At 40.6% G+C, this 21,357-nt stretch overlaps 1 pseudogene; it reads left to right on the top strand.

The window, feature by feature from the left end:
• LOC141577109 (uncharacterized) overlaps positions 1–21,357 on the top strand; it is a 45,930-nt pseudogene that overhangs the window by 6,881 nt on the left and 17,692 nt on the right.

Genomic DNA, 21,357 nt, shown 5'->3' with positions numbered 1-21,357 from the left:
GTTTGCATATTCTGGAAATTAAGCCCTTGTCAGTCACATAATTTGCAAATATTATTTCCATTCCTTAGGTTGTCTTTTTTTGTTGTTTATAGTTTCCTTTGCTATGTAAAACCTTATAGTTTAATTAGGTCCCATTTGTTTATTTTTGCTTTTATTTCCATTGTCTGGGTAGACTGCCCTAGAAGAACATTGCTAAGATTTATATCAGAGAATGTTTTACCTATGTTTTCTCCTAGGAGGTTTATAATGCCTTGTCTTATGTTTAAGTCATGGGTTTATTTCTAGACTCTGTTCTGTTCCACTGATCCTTATGTCTGTTTTTGTGCCAGTACCACACTATTTTGATTACTTTAGCTCTGTAGTACTGTCTGAAATCTGGGAGGGTTATTTCTCCAGCCTTGTTCTTTTTCTTTAGTATTGTTTTGGCAATTTTGAGTCTTTTGTGATTAAATATAAATTTTAGGGTTATTCCAGTTCTGTGAAAAATGTTATGGGAAATTTGATACAGATTTCATGAAATCTGTGGATTGCTTTGGGTAGTATGGCCATTTTAACAGTGTTATTTCTTCCAACTCAAGAGCATGGGGTATGTTTCCATTTCTTTAAATCATCTTTAATTTCCTTAATCAGTGTTTTGTAGTTCTCATGAGATGGTTTTGATCATTAGTTTTAGATAATGAAAGTAAGTAGCTTCTGTTTTAAACTAGAGAATTTTCAAGAAAAAAGAGAAATAGTCACAGTGGTATAATTGTGTTGTACTAGAATTATATAAATATTTTGTGAAAATTAAGTGTTCCTTCTGCTCTCTTAATAGACCCCTTGATGTAAGAATCTTTCAAACAATAGTTAAAATTCAGGCACAATTAGCATTTAATTTACTCCAATTAAAAATTGGTTAAATTGGTGTCTTATAAATACTCACCTCTGTGAGCATGCAATTCTAATTTGTCAGTGTGTGTGAAAATAGGGTATGTCCACATAATCACATGTATCTTATTATATTTCTTATAATTTTCCTTCTTCCTCAAGGCCCTTGTGTCCTGAAAATTTCTCTCCTCACATTGGCTGATTCTGATGGTGCTGACTACGACCAGGAGCCTCTGGCAGCTGAGGGCAATGCCCCCCACCCCGACCCCGCTCCTGCCATGCCTGTGCTGGGTTCTGGCCTGCCTGCACTCCTTGCCTTCCTCTGGTGCTTCCCTGGCTCAGGTAAGTGCAATATTGCACAGTGTGGTTCTCTCCCATTGTGAATCATCAGTGCTCCTAATAAGTCTGGCAGGTGACTTTGCTTCCTTTACTCAGACTCATCTGCCCAACCCAGGAAAATGGCTCAGGTTAAGTTCCAGGATCGAATGTCAATTAGAATTTAATTAGTAATGAGTCAATAAGGAAGATGGAGGTGAATGCAACTAACCTTCTAACCTCCACTGACTTCCCAGTGACTTTCATCCTCTAATTTGTATTTGTATGTGTATTGTTATAGGAGAATTCATTCTTCTTTGAAATTTTTAAGGCTTATGTAGCGTTCCCAATAATCCATATGGCTAATTTTTCCTCCAATTTTATTTATTCTATATGGAATTATTTTACTTCGTACAAGTATTTTTACTCCTAAATATAAATGTTCTAATATTTTAGATTGAAAAAGTGAAATAGAACATTCTCTAAGATAGACCACATCGTAGGACACAAAACAAGCCTCAACAAATTTAAGAAGATGGAAATGATTTCAAGGGTCTTTTCTGACTACAATGGCATGAGACTAGAAGTCAGCCACAGAATGGGAAACAAGGGAAAAAACAATTATATGGAGACTAAGCAACATGCTTTCAAAATAAAACAGTGGGTCAACAATTAAAAGAGGAAATTAAAAATATCTCAAGACAAATGACAGTGAAAACACAACCATACAAAATCTGTGGAATGCAGCAAAGGCAGTCCTATGAGGGAAGTTTGTAGCAATACAAGCCTTCCTAAACAAAACAAGAAAAAATCCCAGATAAACAACCTAAACTACCACCTAAAGGAATTAGAAAAAGAAGAAGAACAACAACAACAAAAAGCCCCTAAAGTCAGCAGAAGGAAGGAAATGATAAGGATCAGAGAGGAAATAAAATAGAGATTTTAAAAAATAGAAAAAAATTAATAAAACCAAGAGCTGGTTTTTTGAAAGGATAAATAAAATCAGCAAACCTCTGGCAAGGCTCATTAAGAAGAAAAGAGACAAGACCCAAATAAACAAAATAAGAAATAAAGAGGAGAAATAACTGATGGTGCAGAAACACAAAAAAGAACTATAAAAAACTGTTACAAACAGTTATATGTCAACAAAATGGACAACCTAGAATAAATGGACAAATTTCTAGAAACATACAATCTGCCAAAACTGAATCAACAAGAAGAAACCGAATTTGAACATACCAATCATTAGAAGTGAAGTGGAATCCGTTAAAAAAAAAAAAAAATCCTGCAAACAAATCCAGAACTGGATTGCTTCCCTGAGAAATTCTACCAAACATACAAAGAACTTATACCTAGCCTTCTCAGACTCTTCCAAAAGACTTAAGAAAAGTGAACACTCCCAAAGTCATTCCATGAAGCCACCATCACTCAGATACCAAAACTAGACAGAGTACCAGAAAAGAAAATTACAGGCCAGTATCACTGATGAATATAGATTTAAAAATCCTGAACAAAATATTAGCAAACTCAGCCCAACAACACCTCTGACAGGGGCAGTGGAGTGTGAAAGAGCGGGCTCTCAAATATAATCAGAAGCAGCTCCAGGGAAAGAAACCAAAAACTTGTGCTAGTTCTAGCGCCACCCACTGGACATCAAAAGAAAGGCCTCTAATTTCTAAATTATTGAATCATTAGAATCAAGTTCTAATGTTGTTGCCTACTTCAGTGCACTGGCAGAGGAACAAGTCATCAAGCACCATGAAGAACCAGAGGAACACTGTAGCTCAAAAAGGAGATGACACATGTACAGAAATCAAGCTTAAATTCAGGAAATACTGTGATCGAACAGTTGGAAGATTCAAAGTAAGTGTCATAAAAAAAAAACTCAACAAGCTACAATAAAACTCAGACAGGCAGTTCAATAAGCTCAGGAATAAAGTTAATGAAGAATACTTTACCGAAGAGATTGGAACTTTAAAAAAGAACCGAATTGATATTCTGGAGCTGAAAGCTCGTGTATGGGAAAGCCAGAGGGCTGTAGGAAACAGAGACTCCACTCTTAAAGGGCTCATGCAAAATTGTACGTTCTCCAAGGCCCAGTGCAGAGGGATTAAATTTGAAAGGACCCTGGGTCAGGCCTACTTACTGATCTTGAAGAGCTTCCCAGAGAGGTAGGAGGCAACTGGAACTCCGCCTGGGGGCATAGACGCTGGCGGAAGCCGTTTTGGCAAGCTCGTTCTACCACGAGGACAGTTGTGCTGGCAACTGCCATTTTGCAGTCTTCCCTCTAGCCTCTTAGGACCAACGGCTTACCTGCATACCAGGCCGTGGCAGCAGTCCTGAGCTCCCCCAACCAAGCAGTCACCATCCTGGGGCCCAGCCCTGCCCACCAGTGGGCTGCATCAGCCGCTGGACCCCCTGGTTCACACAACCAACTGTGCCAACATCTGGCTGCACTCACCAGTGGGCTGACCGCCTCCGCACAAGGCAGAGCCTGACAGCCAACCAGGCTCGGGGCCAGCCCCTACCTGCATGCCCAGAGTAGTCCACCCCACCAAAACAGAAGGGCCCACACAGCCCACCTAGGGGACACCCCTAGAACATATAGACCTGGTGACTGGAGGGGAGTGTGCTGCTGGGCCCCACAGGATGTGTTTACAATGTCTATGAGAAGTGTTTTAAAGCCCTTGTCTGCTCACTCCATTGTTGGTTTTTCTCCTGTGTTTGTTTCTCCTGGTTACCAGTCACATTTCTGTACTTCTTCCCATGTCTGCTTGTTTTAATTGGACATGGGATGTGTGATTTTTTCATTGTTGGGTGACAGATTTTGTTTAATTCCGGTAAAGAGTTTTGGACACAATTCAGTGAGAATGGTGGCAGGGTATCTATCGATTCCCACTTTTTGTGCAGGTGACTGGAAATCACCAGGTAGGAAGCGGGGGTGATTTCAGGTCTCTATTTATTTGTTTCCCTTCCTCAGGGATCACAATTCTGTATTACCTGTTTCATATTTTATTATTTACTTATTTATGATGGGAGAACTTCTTGTGTAGCTGTTACCTTTTCATGGATGGAAGTCAAAGTCCATTAAATGACCTTCCTTGTCAAAATCTATGTGACTTTGGATCCAAACATAGCTAATCCCTACTTTATTATGTTTAATGAGAGGAAACTGGTTTTCTCCAGTTTCAAAAAGCATCATTCTTCAGAGAACAGGAAGCACTTTGAAACTCTGATGTCTATGTTGGGAGAAGAGATGTTTTCTGATGGTGATCACTGCTGGGAGGTGAGGGTCCCAAGGCAGTCCACTGGACCTTCGTTTGGACTCAGGTCACTGCGAAAGGATGTATATACTTAGCTGACTACCATTTCCTGTTCACTGAGCCTCAGGAACAACCCATTTGAAGTTCTTTCTCAGCATTCTCTCCTTTACTTCAGATAGTCCTGTCACTATGGTGAGGCTCTAGTCTATTATGTGACAGAGCGGACGCATATTTATAGCTTTTTTATACCTTCCTCCAATCTCTTTTCCATGTTTTTTCCCCTAAGATCCTCGGCAATGCCTTCACTTGCAACTGCCTTCAGTCTTGGACAACCAGAAAGTCACCCTGATATATATCATGACCCGGGCTGACTGGAGCCTTTTTGTGCTGATTACTGGATCTTGAGATCTCTTAGTGTTGCTAATACGTAGACAAAAATTTACTCAAGCAAGCCGAGACTCTATTTCCTACCAGTCACACTGAGAGGGCAATGATAGCAATGCCAGTTTCTCATGGCTTTTTGAATAGCAAAGAAAAGATATTGAGAAAGTAGTGTTTTGGAACACTTTATATAAACACAGATATAAGTCACTGTTGTTGCTGGTAAGCCATAACTCATATGGTCATGACTTAAGTCATCTATTTTGAAAATATTTAAAATAGCGTAAGTGTGGATTTCACCACACCACCACAGTTTATTAAAATCAGCATCCCTCTTCTATTATTTATATCACAAAACTTCTTGGAGACACTAGTTTTTCAATGTTGAGATGATTTTTTTTTCTCTTTATCTATGCTGTCCTGCCATCTCAGTCTCCCTCTCAGTTCTCAGTGTTTTTGTTTGTTGGTTTTGTTTGATTGGTTTCTTGATTGTTTTCTTATACAAGTTGTCAGTTTAGTTATGTCTGGAGGCCAAGAGCTAGGGCTCCAGCAGCAGATTTTCTGGATCAGAACCCCTGTTCTTCCACTCTTTGCCAAGAAGACACTGAGTAAGTCTCTTGGCCTTTCTCTTCCTCAGTTTAGTCAACTATAAATGACTATAAATTATAAAGTCCTCACCTTTCTCATAGCATTAGCAGGGAAATCTGTTTTAAAATGTCTGACAAGTAAAAGGGACTAAAATAAAACTTTCAAACTGGCAGCATATTGGTTACTCTGGTGCTTTAAGCACATATCTATTCTAATGGGAGCACATACCACAAATACAAGGATCTCTTGTTATCTGGACTCTCATCATAAAAATATTTGCCATAACGATTTTCATATATTGAAGATCGTGAAGGAGCGAGCCCTTTATGGAGAAAAGTGATAGAGACAGAAGGAACTGAATTTTAAAAGTCCTTGAATTGAGTTCAAGTCTCACTTCATAAAGGAAAAACCTGTTATAGCAGGTCCACGGACATCCTGTGAAAATATTTAAATTGTATGAAAGTCCAGGCAAGAGGACAGAGCATGTGCTACAGTTGTATTTCAGCTGTACTTCAAGGAATAGTAACAGTGACTTGAATTATTTGAAGGGAAAGTAACAGGAATACAGCCATGATTCACCTACTTTTGTTCCCAGTGCTCCAGCCGTTCTAGCCTCCTTACTGTTCCTGGCGACACGTGCTCTGCCCCTAAGGCTTAGAACATGTTTGTCACATTGTAGCTGTGTTAGTCCATCCGGGCTGCTATAACAAAAATACCATAGACTGGCTGGCTTAAAAACAAATTCATCCTCATAGTTCTAGAGGCTGGAATGTCTAAGATCTACAGACTGGAACATTCACTATCTGATGAGAGCCCTCTTCCTGGGTCATAGATGGCAGTCTTCTCACTGCGTCCACATACGGCAGACAGGGTGAGGGAGCTCTCTGGGGTATCTTTTATAAGGGCACTGATTCCATTCACGAGGATTCCACCTTTATGACCTCATCACCTCCCAACAGCCCCACCTCTAAATACCATTAAATTGGGGCTAGTTTTCACCATAAGCATTTTGAGGGAACACAAATTAATACAGTAAGTGCACAATAAATGCTGATTATTATCATCGTCATTATCATCATCATCTACCCTTGGTATATCAGCAGCAATCACTTTGACATTTATGATAAACAGTGCCCCGAACCTCCAGCCCAGAAAGTCATATCAAACTCTAGCCTCCCCCCAGAATTTCTATGTTTATAATGTAAAGCTCAAATTTTGTACTAGCATCTGGATTTCAATAGTAGCTCAGTATAGTGGTCAATTTGTTTTCTCTTAGGTGCTTGTCTTAGTTTGTATAATACCATTCCAGACATAGAATATAGCATTATTCCCTCATTTCACCAAGTATATCAACCGTAAATGGTGCTTTTCTGTGTTGTGTTCTTTAAAGGTTGTGTTCACTATTGTAAACAGTGCTGCTATGAACACTGGGGTGCAGGTGTCTTTTTGAAGTAGCGTTCCTTCTGGATATATGCCCAGGAGCAGGATTCCTGGGTCATATGGTAAATCTATTCCTAGTCTTTTGAGGAATCGCCATACTGTTTTCCACAGTGGCTGCACCAAACTGCATTCCCACCAGCAGTGTAGGAGGGTTCCCCTTTCTCCACAGCCTCTCCAGCATTTGTCATTTGTGGACTTTTGAATGATGGCCATTCTGACTGGTGTGAGGTGATACCTCATTGTAGTTTTGATTTGCATTTCTCTGATAATTAGTGATATTGAGCATTTTTTCATGTGCCTATTGATCATTTGTATGTTCCTGTATAACTGAAAAATTGTGTTCTACACTGAAAATTGGTGCAACATTGTAAACTGACTATAACTCAATAATAAAGAAAAGATTGTGTTGAGATCTAGAAATTACCTTGTAGTCTCTCAGACATTGGGCACTGACTATTGGGCAGCCCCACTACATTTCCAAGAGCATCTCAAGGACCAGCTTACTGTTTCCAGTGTATTCATTCCTTCTTTCACACTCCTTCCTGATGCCTGTAGCCTTGCTCCTTGCTTAACATTATATGATCTAGAGGGCCTCAGTGTAGATCAGAGTTGAAGACTTGGAAAATGTATAAAAAAGAAGTGCTAAGCTGAATAATTCTGAGCCCAGGAGAAAGTTAAGAGAGTAGAAAGCCAGAGACACTTTCCTTGGAGCGCAAGGTCCATCTCATGGATGCTCAGAAATACGTCAATGTCTTCCATCAGGGTCCTGAGAGAGGCCAGTGTGTCTAGGGAGTAGATAATTATCTTCCATATGCAGATTCAATTCCCTTCCATTCCCAGGACTGCAGCTCACGCACATCCCCCACAAAAAGGAAAGCTACAGCTCTGATCCACCCATTTATACCTGGGAAGGAAAGAGTTAACAGCACCTCTGGCTGCTTGGGTCTTTCTATTGGTTATTGGATATAAAACTGGAATTTATGGTTTGTACTGCACAGCTGGAGAGTGAAACTTAAGTCATATAGGTTCCCTACCTCTGTGTTTGATGTAATATAAAAACTAAGAATTTAAAGTGGCTTCCTCAGACTTTTAAATCACACGTGTTACCCACTTTGTTAGCTCTCATCTCTTAATGTAAAACCAAAATACATCCCAGGAGGGGAAAATGACTTTATTGAGAATTACATCATATGATCTTGGACCATTTCAGAGGTGGATGTTGCCATCTCTGTCCTTGCTTTTTCTATCTTTTACTAATAGCTAAGTTTAGTGTTAGGTATGGCTTGTGATTGCTGTCAATCTGCTTTGACAGTTCAACATTTGTGGTGTGTAATGACTTAATCAGAACTGTTTCAGCAAGCTTCTGAGATTACTATAAATCCTAACACTCGACTCCTTATTACTACCTTCTTTTCTTGTCTATTTGTTAGTATCTCATTCCTTCAAGATTTCTTGTTCTTGTCTTTTTCTGCTACCTTTGATATCTTAGTGTTAATCACTCATTCTGAGGAAATCATTCGCAGAACCTTTTTTCTACCCAAGTTACACAAAAGATGGACAATCATTCTATTTGGTTAAATATACTAAAACCTAGGATCCAAACAATTTTTAGATGTTGATTTCTTAACTGAGCTCCTTGTCTCCTTCACATTTCGCAGGATTAGGAAGGTTCCCCACACTTTCTCATCAAGAACAGTGATGCCAGAGTTGTCCATCTGGTGTGTCAGGCTGCCGGCTGGTACTTAGAGCCTGAGGCAAACTGGAGAGATCCCAAAGGACAGAATTTAAAGCCACGCTCTGAAAACATCAAAGCAGGTGGAAACAGCCTGTTCTCCATTGAGTCTTCAGTCCTGGTAACTCTGCCCTCATTGGTCCTCAACCCCAGGCTCAACCACAAGAAGGAAACAACTATTTCTGTTGGCAGGTTAGTTTCTGCATTATTACACCTCATTGCCTCGAGAAGTGTTTTAAAAGCTGCGTTTCTTGTGTATTGTTGAATTTTTAATAGCAAGGAAAATAATTCTGAGTCCTTGCACTGTCCTTTTTAGGCAACTTTCAAATACCAAATTGAATTATTCTGTACAAAGGCTCCTACTTGGACTGAGTTGCCTGCAAATCTTTGCCAAGTAAGGTTTGATATGAAATTCAAAATTCACAATATTCTTTCTTGAGCTTAGGTTTCTTAGCAGAGTCTGATTTTTAAATAATGAATATAATCATTGGTAACAGTAAGTTGGCTGGAAGCACAGTGAAGGCGCAGCTTTCCTTTATCCTTACATAAGGGCTTCTTTTCTTCATAATATGTATGCAATGACACAGTAAATAGTTAAATTATATTAAAATCGTTGAAATGATTGTTTTGTCTGCAGGACACCAGGAAAGTGATTTGGATTATTTTACGAGTCAATTTAAATAAAAGTGGTGTAGCCACGGGTGTAGTGATCAAATTAGGACAAGCTCACCCCCTCTATTACAGACAGGGGCTATAGTAGAGAAGAATTTAAATAATTTAAAAAAAAAGACACAGAGAAATGGTAAGATGCATTAAGGTCAGCATAAACTAGATATCTGGCTTTTTTGAGAAACGGAGTACATACTGACAGACATTGCCACTTACCCTAATTGATGTCTGTATTTTCCTTCTGTGACAGAAATAATATACAGATAATTTGGAGTATTATTTTAACTGTGGTCTGCATTCCTGTGGCTGTTTTCTTCATCACGGTGCAAGGAAGATCTAAAAATAAGTGGGTTGGGGCAATGTGCTGACTGTCATTTGAGTTTTCTGTTACTGGGACCTATTGGAGTAAGATGGTGCCCTGGAAGAGTGAAATGGTTCTCTAAAAGCGTTAAATGATGTGCATGTGAAAAAGACTGAAGGCTTGGAAAGCAGGAATATGAAGGGTCATTTTTTGGTAGCACTATTTCAGTTGGGGATCTTGGTTTTTATCTTGGTACTGAATTCTGTCTTTCTGCTGTGGAAAAGATGTTATTTGCCCAACACAGTAGATTCCCACATAGGCCCTAATCCTTCAGCCTCCCTTAGTTTGGCTTCAGTTAGGAATGATTTGAATGCCTTTCCCTCAGCTCGACTGCCCCGAGTAACCTGGCTCCCATGATGGAGCAGATGAGATGTGCAGCAGTAAAGTGTGGGACACCACTATGTACACTGCGTCAGAAGAAAAACAAACGATCAAAATAAGTTTATTAGAAAGAAGGCAAAAGTACAGAAATAACCAATTTTTGAATAAGGGGATAATTTAGAGGTAATTTAAACATTCTCAAATGTTCTCCTGAAGAACACGTTCCCTAGATGTTAATTAGGGGAGATTTGGAGAAATACTTGATTAAATAAAGTTTAAAGTTTTTGCTTAAAAATTATGAGATATTAAATGGTAAAATGAATTATGAATCTCTAAAAGTATTTAGTATTTTCTGAAATATTTTCTGAAATACTCTTCCATGAAATTAAGTTAAAGATTTATAAATATCCAAATATTATGAAGTAAATTAATTTGAAAAAATACATAAAATGTAATTAGAGTTCTTTTTATGTCCATAGATGATATTTGTTTTCTGTTTTCTTTGTATTTCTGATCTTCCCAATTATCCATAAGAATTTTCTACACTTTTTTTCAGACTACTATACATTCTTTGCCTTTTTTTTTAATTGAAGTGTGGTCTGAAAGGGAGGGACTGAGTGCCCGGACTCACCTGGTCAGCTCGAAGGCCTTTGTAGGCTTGAGCCATTTGAAGCATGCAATGTAGTAACACAGGTTCATTGCTTAAGGCTCTCTCTTGTCAAGACAGCTGGAAAGACGTATTATCTCTTGTCCTGGTTTCCTTAACAGCCTCATGAGGGTCTGTTTCCCTAGCGACTACAAGCACAGCACCTGGTAAACCCACACATCGTGGCCCTCGGGCACACAGCCTGGCGAGTAAAAGGCCCTTTCCCCTTAGCTGAGGCAGGCCAGCTCCAGCATGACTGAACAGCTTGGTGAAAGGAATGCAGCCTGGACTGTCGACTCTTACCCTCATCCACCCGCCAGGTGCCCTTGTGGGGTGAGCAACCTGCACAACATTGTGGGACAGCCTGACTGGCCCCAGGCTGGCTCAGACCTCAGACTTGAACTCCCCCACCCTCCCTGCCCCAGGCCTATTGCGGTTCACTTGCTCATCCTTCCGAGCAGCTTAGCTTTCCCTGTGGACCAGAGGTCAGCCAGCCGCGGGCTACACCCAGCCCACTGCCTGTTTTACTAGAGAACAGCCACATTCATCCTTTTACATGTTGTGTGTGGCTGTTTATCAAGCCACCACTTCCGAGCTGAGTGGCTGTGACAGAAACCACATGGCTTCACAGAGAATGAAACATTATCTTGCCCTTTACAGAAAAAGTTTGTTCACCCTGTCCTAACCTTTGCGTGTCTGGATCTCAGTTCACCAAGAGTCCCCAGGTCTCCTATTTTTTATGTTACTCAGAGCATGTTTGTTTATTGTTGGTTTCTACTCTTCTGCCCAAACTACCCATGCAAGGGTGTGTGCTTCTGAGGGCACAGCTTGGGCGGCTGGCGTGCCTGGTGTGAAACCCACCTTTGCTCCTTATTAGCCTGTAGCTTGGGGAACCTCTCTTTACTTGGATGTAGGAGGGAGATGGTAGTAGATGTGCCGATTACCCGAGTTAACACACTTGGCTCCGACAGGGACAGATGGGATAGGATGGTAAGCACTTAGGAGTGGGTTTCGGCACTTTCCTTTATAAGAAGCACACGGAGTGTTGGGCATTGCATGCCTGACTATGGATCCACCCCACAGGCAAAGGAAGCTGGAACTTGCTGGTTCGGCTCTTCCCTGTCCAGGTCTAGCTCCTTCCACGACCGCCCCCTTTTGCACTCACCTCCTCAGGGCTCCCACTCCCCTTCCTATGCACACCTCACCAGGTGTTCCACACTCTTCTAGCAGGGGCACACTGGCAGTCCTCCACTGCCCCCATTTTTGCCTCAAGCTCCCAAAGGGAGGGCCGGCCCAGAGCAACTGAGGACGGAATGGGGTCAGCAATTAGCGACCAGTTAGTTAGCCTGTGCCAGTGAGGACCAGCCCCTGGACCCCGCAGGGCGTGGAAGTGTGGGTCATCAGCTTGGAGGGCCCTCCTTGAACCTGATGTGCCAGTTCCCTGCAGCCTCTGCTTTTTGCTGCGCAACGTGAGCAGCCAACAGCAATCCTCCAACTGCTCGGCTTTCTCAGGAGCGTCCACCTCAGCCTAAACCACGGTTCCTGGCCGCTTTTAATAATCCTCTCTTGCCATTGTGGCCATCGCACACTCCTATGTCCTCATCTGCCAACAACTTCCCTTTCAGGGCAGGGCAGCTGTCCTTCCTCAACTCCCAGTGTGGCCCTGCTGCAGACCCGGCAACCCAGCGGCCCTGCAGAGGAACATGTGAACCTCAGCCAGTTCTTCCAAGGCTCTGGAAGGAGGGCGATATGAATGGAACCTGCCACATGTGCCACATTCAACATTTAGGTCCTCCACAAGAAGCAGGCTTATTGCCAGTCACATGCCGCTCAGTAAGGTCAGGGTTAGTGAAGTGAATACAGAGCTGGCAGCCTGAGGAGGAACCCCATGGGGCCATGGGGCAGGAGGCTGAAGTTGTGCAGGGTTGCCAGAAATTACCCCTTACACAGGCTGGAGGATGCACTGAGGATGGAGTCAGCTGGCATCAAGCCACAGAGAACTTTTAAAGGCCAAAGGGTGCCATGGAAGAAGTTTAAAGCAAGGCTGCAACAAATGACATTTGTGTTTTAGGAAAAGGGTTCCAGTAGCTTCTTGGAAAATGGTTTTAAGAGGAACATCTGTGGAATCTGACCAGTTAGGAGGCTTTGCAACAGTCTGGGTAAGAGATGGTGACCCGATCTGGGATGGTAATTGTTGAGAAATAGGAGAGAAGAGGTGCCAGATTCAAGAATCATGAAGCGATTAAATCAACAAGACATGGTGATGGGTTAGATGGAGTGATGAGAACATGGATCTTGGGGCTTGGGCTCTTGGAAGATGGTATTACTACCAACTGAGATAGTGGGGAAGAACAGGTTTGTGGGGCAAGGATAGTTCATTTTAGGACATGTTGAGTTGGTACTAAGGGGCATCACATGGGAGGTTGCCAGTTGTGCAGATGTTTGGCTATGATTCTGAAGCTCTTTGGAGAAGCTGACCTGGTAGGGTAGGGATTGGGAAGTCCTCAGCACAGAGGCAAGTGAAACTGGGAGATGGATGAGTTCACCAGAGGCAGAGGAAAAGAAATGGAATGCAGGGAGGAGACAGAAGGAATACTCAAGGAAGTAGGAAGGAAACCAGAGTGCACATTATCTTGGCTGCCAAGGAGGATTTTCTAGTAAGAGGAAGTGATCAGCCACATCAAACATAGTACGACAGCTCTGATTGTGGAGTCTAAAAAATTGGCCTCAATTTGGGCAATGCCAGTTGTAGTGACCCCAAGCTGACATCACACAGTGTCATCCAGATGCCAACTCCTTTCATTCAAATGGGTCTCATTATGTAATCACCCACAGTCATTCTCATGTCCCCATCTTCTCCTTCAAAGGTTAGATCATTTATTTGTATGGTGCCCTGGCTGACACTGAAATTATGGATGCATAGTGAGTGTGTTCCATATTCTTAACTCAGTGCCCTTTCTATCTGCCACTGTCACCTCAGAGTCAGCCAGGGTCAGTGCAGGGGTAGATGTAGGCATCCAGGAGTGAAAATGGATTTTCTTACTGTGGGGTTTACCTCCCAGCATTTGGGACCATCTTTGTTTGCCCTTCATCTCTGGGTAAGGCCTGTGCCCACCTATCACTGTGAAGCAATGCTGGTTATTACTGGGGGTGGTGCCTGTGCCTCTGCCCCTTTACTTACCTCTGGTCCTCTGTCTCACTGATGCTTGCACACACACCAGTGAGCGTCTGGTGTGTGCAAAGGTTTTGATGCCTCTGTATCTGGGGACACAGCTGTGTACAGCAGCTGGGAGATGCTTGATTGCACAAAGACCCTGGCGAAGTGGGTTGGCCTAGGATCCAGAACATAGAGTAAGGATTAAAAAGGACCTTTCTTCTCTGATGCAGGAGGAAAGGCTGATGTAGACAGAAATAATTTGGAGGTAACAAGGGAGAAAACATTCATCTAAATGTCTTCCATTTGTTCTAGACACGAGAATTCTTACCCTGGGATCCATAAGGCCCTTGGCAGTCTGTGGATAGAATTCAGGAGTCCAACAAAAAATTACATTTTTCTCTTTTTGGCATAAATATAAATTATTTAACAAGCACTTACATAATGCTATGTTCTGCTTACTGTTGCATATCCTTTAAAGCATTGTCTTTAATCTTAAAAACGAATCTGCGATGTTGGTAACTACTGTTGTCTCTTTCTTATGTAAGAGGGAAATGTATTAGTCATCTATTGCTGCATAGCAAATTATCCCAAAACTTACCAGCTTTGGACAATACACATTTATCATCTCATAGTTTGGGGGCTCAGGAATTTGGGCATGTCCTCTGCCTCAGTCTCTCATAGGGCTGCAATCAAAATGTTAGCCAGTTTCAACAGCTCATCTGAAGATTTGATTGGAAAAGGATCTGCTTCCAGGCTCACGTGTGTTTTTTGGATTTGGTTCCTCAAGGGCTGTTGGAGCGTGGGCCTCCGTTCTTTGCTGTCTGTTGGCTGGCTTCTACCCTGTTACTTGCCACATGGGCCTCTTCAACTTGTCAACTTGCTCCATCAAAGCCAGAAAGAACAGCAAGTTTGCCAGCAAGATAAAAGTCACAAAGTTTTGGAACCTAGAAGAAGTGATACCTTCTCATCATTACTTCTATTGGTTAGAAGCAAGTTACTCAGAAGGGTGGGATTATATAAGACTGTGACTAGGAGGAGGTAGTGATTGCTGGGGGCCGTCTTAGAGCCTGCCTACCACAGGGACAGAGGCCCAGAGGGGATTACTTCTACCCAAAGGCACACAATTAGGGGCAGTGTCGGGATTCCAAATTGAACAAACAATGCAGCTCCGGGATCTACGTTCCCTTTGCACTTTGTCCCCCCTTGCGATGTAAGTTAGATGTACCAGTGCGCACACACACTTTTCTGTAAGGTCACAGAGTTTGCGGATGAATATTTCCTGAGAGGAAAGAGTGAATAAGATATTAACCCCTTATCAGATACATGGTTTGCAAATATTTTCTTCCATTCATAGGCTGCCTTTTCATTTTGCTAACGGTTTCTTTTGCTGTGCAGAAGCCTTTTACTTTGCTGTAGCCCCACTTGTTTATTTTTGCTTTTGGTGTCAAATCAAAAAAATCATCTCCAAGACCAACGTCAAGGAACTTATTACCTCTATTTTCTCCTAGGAGTTTTATGCTTTCAGGCCTTACATTCAAGTCTTTAATTCATTTTGAGTTAGTTTTTGTGCATGGTGTAAGATGGTGGTCCAGTTTCATTCTTTTGCATGTGGCTGTCCAGTTTTCCCAGCATTATTTATTGAAGGGACTGTCCTTTTGCCATTGTATACTCTTGCCTTCCTTGTCGTAAGTTGATTGACCATATATGTGTGGGTGTTTTTTTTCTGGGCTCTCTATTCTGTTCCACTGATCTGTGTCTGTTTTTATCCCAGTACCATACTATTGTGATTGCTATAGCTTTGTAATATAGTTGGAAATCAGAGATCATGATGCTGCCAGTTTTGTTCTTAAGATTGCTTTGGCTATTCTGGATCTTTTATGGTTCCATACATGGGGAAGTAAGGCTCCTCAATGTGACAGTCAAGAGGCCAGTGAATAGCAGAGCCAGGACTGGAATCTGCCACCCTGGGGCAAAGCCCTCCGACCTTCCACTCAGGGCTCCGGGAGAAGCAGGACATACTCTGGGTGAAATAAGACCCAAAACTGTTCCCTCACTCCCCAGACCTCCCTGGAGATCCCTTTAAAAGTTGGCTGAAACTTAGCAGCAGAGAGAGGGGCAGGGGAAATAGAGGAGTGAAGAAAGGACAGAGATCCAAGAGTGGGGAAGGGGGAGAAAATGGAGCAAAGGGGAAAACAGAGGGGATGTGAAAGTGTGAGTTGGGAGGACGGAGGAGGGGCAGTGCCAGAAGCCAGATCTCAGGTCCAAACAGCTTTGCTCAGAGCCCTGCACATGACACCCAGTGGTCACTCTGTGCCCTCCGTCTCTAAAGCTAACTTCGGTCTGAGCAATTCTGACTTCACTCTCTCCAGCCAGATGGGTTGTAGAGAGCTATGTAAAGTCTCCATTGGTTTAGCATCAGTGTCTTTGTCAAGCTCTCTCTCTCTTTTTTTAATCACATTTGGTTAACAAAAGACAATCATTGTGTCCTGTCCTCAACATTTTACATCATCCAACTCACCCGTAGTTATATCCCTCTCTGCGAGGTTACCTCAGTCAAGCCATAGGGACACATTCCAATCTTCTAAGACTTCTCAAAGCCTGTTTTGTGTCTTAAATCAGGATAAGCCAGTGCTCTGGAGAAAACACACACGCTGCTCAGTCCTCTTCCTCTCCCAAGTTGGTCATCCTCGCACCCTGCGGGGGCAGTGTCTCCAGCAGTGAAGGTGATGAGTTCTCCCACACCGGGATCCACATGAGCCCATTCCTGCTACAGAAATTTCCAGATGGGATAGGGAAAATGACATTACCCACCTCAGCAGCTGACTTGGTGAGGATTAGCATCAGAGACTCAAACACCATGGAAACTCAGAGTCACGGAGCCACCGAACCTAAGCTGGGAACTAGAGTTCACCTGACAGAATGTCTCGCCTTTACTTCAAGACAGAAAGACATCTTTTCCCGATCAGGGGAAGGGATATACTGCTGACTTAGTGAAAATCACTGTGTTATCCCACAACAGAGATTCAACGGCTGCTGATATTTAGGCTGAAATAGTGATACATTCCTAGTGAACTAAACTTTCTACAATTCTAAACTGCTCCTACATAAAGCTAGTTATTCTTTATTCTATAAAGTCTGCTTCGACTAATTTTAGTACAGCCACCCAAGCTTTCCTTTTCTTAGATTTTATATGGGATTTTTTCCCCTTGACTTTTTTAACCTAAGGTTTTAGTTTGTTTTATTTTTAAGTTATGTCTCACGTAAGGATCATGTAGTTGAGTATCTTATTCAGTCTAACCATCTTTACTTGTAGTTAGTACAGTCTAAGTACAGTGCTTACAGTCAGTGGAATCAATGATTTAACTCCATCATCTCAGTATTTGTCTCCTATTTCACTTTTCTGTTGTGTGGGTACACTTAATTTTTTTAATTGAAGTATAGTCAGTTACAAGTGTCAGTTCCTGGTGTACAGCATAGCGATTCAGTTATACACATTATATACTCCTTTTCATGTTCTTTTTCATTATAGATTTACTACAAGATATTGAATATAGTTCCCTGTGCTATACAGAAGAAATTAGTTTTCTAAATTTATTTTTATATATAGTTGCAAATCTCAAACTCCCAAATTTATCCCTTCCCACCCCCTTTCCCCTGGTAACCATAAGATTGTTTACTATGTCTGTGAGTCTGATTCTGTTTTGTAGATGAGTTCATTAGTGTTCTCTTTTTTCTTAGATTCCATATATGAATGATATCATATGTTATTTTTCTTTCTCTTTCTGTCTTACTTCACTTAGAATGACACTCTCCAGGTCCATCCATGTTGCTGCAAATGGCATTATTTTATTCTTTTTTATGGCTGAGTAGTATTCCATTGTATAAATATACCACAGCTTCTTTATCCAGTCATCTGTCAATGGACATTTAGGTTGTTTTCATGTCTTGGCTATTGTAAATAGTGCTGCTATCAACATTGGGTTGCATGTGTCTTTTTAAATTAAAGCTCCCTCTGGATATATGCCCAGGAGTGGGACTGCTGGGTCATATGGTAAATCTAGTTTTAGTTTTTTGAGGAATCTCCATACTATTTTCCATAATGGCTGCACCAAACTACATTCCCACCAGCAGTTAATTTTTAACATCAAACCATAATATTGCATTGTGGATAAAAGCATTAGCTCTGGAGACAGGCTGCTTGGGAGCATTTCCTAGTTCCACTGTTTGCTGTGTGAGACCCTAACTGTGTTTCTGAACTGCTTTCAGCTTCATTTTCTGAACAATAAAATGGGATAATGATAGCAATTATCAGAACTATCTGATAGGGTTGAGAAAGTTAGTTTTTAAAAATCAAAGGTAAAAAAAAAAACACTTAATAGTAATGTTTATATAATATACTTTCTATTAATCTTACCTATAATTTTATTAAAAAGTAAACATAATTTCTAAAGCTAATACACTTCCACAGTGACCCTTACCAAAAAAAAAAAAAAAAAAAAAGTAGGAGCTGCATCTGCTCCCCTCTGCCACCTTCCATATCAATGTTTTCTGATAATTTGGATTGACATTGTACTTCTTTTTTACAAGGAGAAATTAGCTCTTCAAATTTTTACCAAATTCTTACACATGACTTTTTCTTGTCTCTGACGTCCTCTTGGATTCTGTAGCAGATGCTGTCAGTGCTCTGCGCATAGCCCCCTGGCCTTCTGAGTTCAGCAGTAACAGAGATGTTTGCCCTGACATCTTTCTACATCAGGAGCCTGGATCTCTCTTCTCTGCCTCAGAGCTTTCTCAAGCACCAGGGGAGCTTTCTCAGCTGCTGAAAGGAGCAGCCAGAAGTGCAGGGGATGTCAATCTGTGGATGAATGGCTCAGCATCCCTGTCCTCTGTCAGTGATTCTGAGGCATTTTTCTCACACCTGTTCAGAGAGTTCCACTTCTCCACAATAATTAACCTACTCATTAATGCATGCTTTTTTAGCTCTTCTTCCACCCTTGCCTCACTTTCCCAGTTTCCTCACTTGTGTTTCCTGAGATCATCTTCCAGATAAATACTTGCACCCAAGTCCTTCTCGAATATTCTTTCTGCACCCATTGAGATCATCATATGCTTTTTATTCCTTGTGTCTTACATTGTGGTGGTTTAAAACAATTTATTTTCAAATATTAATCAGCATTGCATTATGAAAATAAACTTAATATGGTTGTGGTACACAGATCTATAGATAAATTGACTCATTTTGTTAACATGGCATCCTATAATTTTCATTTCTTGTAATGTCTTGTCAAGTTTGGGCATCAAAGTTACGCTGCCCTTACAAAATGAGATGGGGACTATACCATATTTTTCTATTCTCTAGAAAAGATTGTGGGAGTTTTTTATTTCTTCCATTTGAAATGTTTAGAAGAACTCCTCATGAAAGTCACCTGGACTTGTAGATTTCTTTATGGGATGATTTCTGTGTTTCATTCAGTTGCTTTAATAGATAGACCCGTTCAAATTTTCTATGTTTTCATGAGTTGGTTTTAGCAAGTCATGTTTTCATCTAAGTTGTCTGATTTATTGCCAAACTAGTTCATAGTATCTTCATTATGAATTTTGTAATCCTGTGGAATATTTTCTCTCTTTTCTAGCCCTTCTAAGGATTTTGTGATTTTTAAATTTTGGTATCATTGCTGTGGTATTTTGCACATGAGAGGAGGCAAACATTATTTTATTGTTCCCTATTTAACCATAAATTGAGTTATTCTTTTCTTTCATTCTTTTTTATTGAAGTATAGTCAGTTTACAATGTTGTGTCAATTTCTGGTGTACACCATAATGTTTCAATCATACTTATACATACATATATTTGTTTTAATATTCTTTTTTATTATAGGTTACTACAAGATACTGAATTTAGTTCCCTGTGCTATAGAGTATGAACTTATTGTTTATCTATTTTCTATATGCCAGTCAGTATCTGCAAATCTTCAACTCCCAATTTATCCCTTTCCACCCCCTTTACCCACTGGTAACTGTAAGTTTGTTCTCTTTGTGAGTCTGTTTCTGTTTTGTAAATAAGTTCATTTGTGTCTTTTTTTTTAGATTCTACATACAAGTGATATCATACGGTATTTTTCTTTCTCTTTCTGGCTTACTTCACTTAAAATGACGGTTTCCAGGTCCATCCATGTTGCTGCAAATGGCATTATTTTATTCTTTTTTATGGCTGAGTAGTATTCTATTGTGTATGTATGTATGTATATATGTGTATATGTGCGTGTGTGTGTATATATACACCACATCTTCTCTATCCATTCATCTGTCTATAATTCTTAAACTACTCATTTACTTTTGAGTCTGGGCAGAAAAAAATGGAAGAATTTCCCAAAGAGATTACCTTTTGCAAAGGATGTAAAATCAACTCTGACGGCTTCTGAAGTAAAAATTTCTGAAGCTCCCACTCTGTGCTCCCCTGCCCCCACCTCCTCATCTTGCACTGCAGGGGTAGTCACACACTGGCTCTTTACTGGAGACAGAATTTAAATAATGGCTTAAATATTTTTCTGTCTTCCCCACTAAACGTCCTCCACTGGTATCCAGGTCAAAGTCCTTACTACCAGGGAAAACCACCCTATTTTACCTGAACTGTCCAACTTGACCAATCCTACCCCAGCCTTTTATTATTTAAATAGGGACAAAAATCACATCTCAGAGTTGCACTAAGGATTAGAGATAATACATCAAAAGTAACAAGCATGGTACTTGATTTATAGTCATACCATAAATTGTAGTTATTATTGCTTTCCAAGCTTATCCCCTCCCCCGTAACACACTGGACTGTAAGCTCATAGCGAGATGGACGATGTTTTATTCACCTGTGTTAATCTCTGACTTGTTGTCAGTAACAAGCACAAAATAGATCAAAAATAGATTTTTTTTCTTTGAGCGTCAGAATTGAAATCCACGTATTCCAATAAAAATCTTGTCTCTTAGATTCTTGGAACCACTACAAAGTTTCACAATTTAATAAAACTACTAAGGTTATTCCCTGTATTATATAAAAGCGTATGTTTGAGTGATAAGGCATGGACATATCACAAGCACTGAGTACAGTGCCTAACACATATTAGGTAGTTAATTTTTAAAAATGTGATTGTATATTGAAAGGGCAGAGAAGAAAGATACTCCCCTACAGAATCTGAGCTATTCTCAAATATGTACTTTACCAGCACTATGCCTGGCCTATAAGGATATCCAATGGTTTTAAATAAAGTATTTTTTATTTTATAAAGAGCTCTTTCAAATCAATAAGTAAAGATGAACAGGCTAAAAGACTGGCAGAAAAGAAAACCAAGAAAATTAACAAAATGCGTATCTGAATATTCAACATAAGTAGTATTCAAAAACTACAAATTTACAGAAGAGAGTATTCTACCCACACACAAATAAACTCAAATAGGTAAAGAAATAGCTTAAAAGATTTTATGTAGAATTGATGAGGGTTCAGGGAATAAGAGTAAAATGATGGCATGTTGGCACAATATTGCTCAGAAGATAATTGAAAAGTGCATATCAAAAGTTGAAAAATTAAACAATGCTCTTTGACCTAGTATCTCCTTTCTTAGGAAATTG

Source organism: Camelus bactrianus, chromosome 3 (assembly GCF_048773025.1).
Source record: "Camelus bactrianus isolate YW-2024 breed Bactrian camel chromosome 3, ASM4877302v1, whole genome shotgun sequence".
NCBI lineage: Eukaryota > Metazoa > Chordata > Mammalia > Artiodactyla > Camelidae > Camelus > Camelus bactrianus.
The sequence above is the reverse complement of the archived record's forward strand: the minus strand, read 5'-3'. Positions and strand labels throughout refer to the sequence as shown.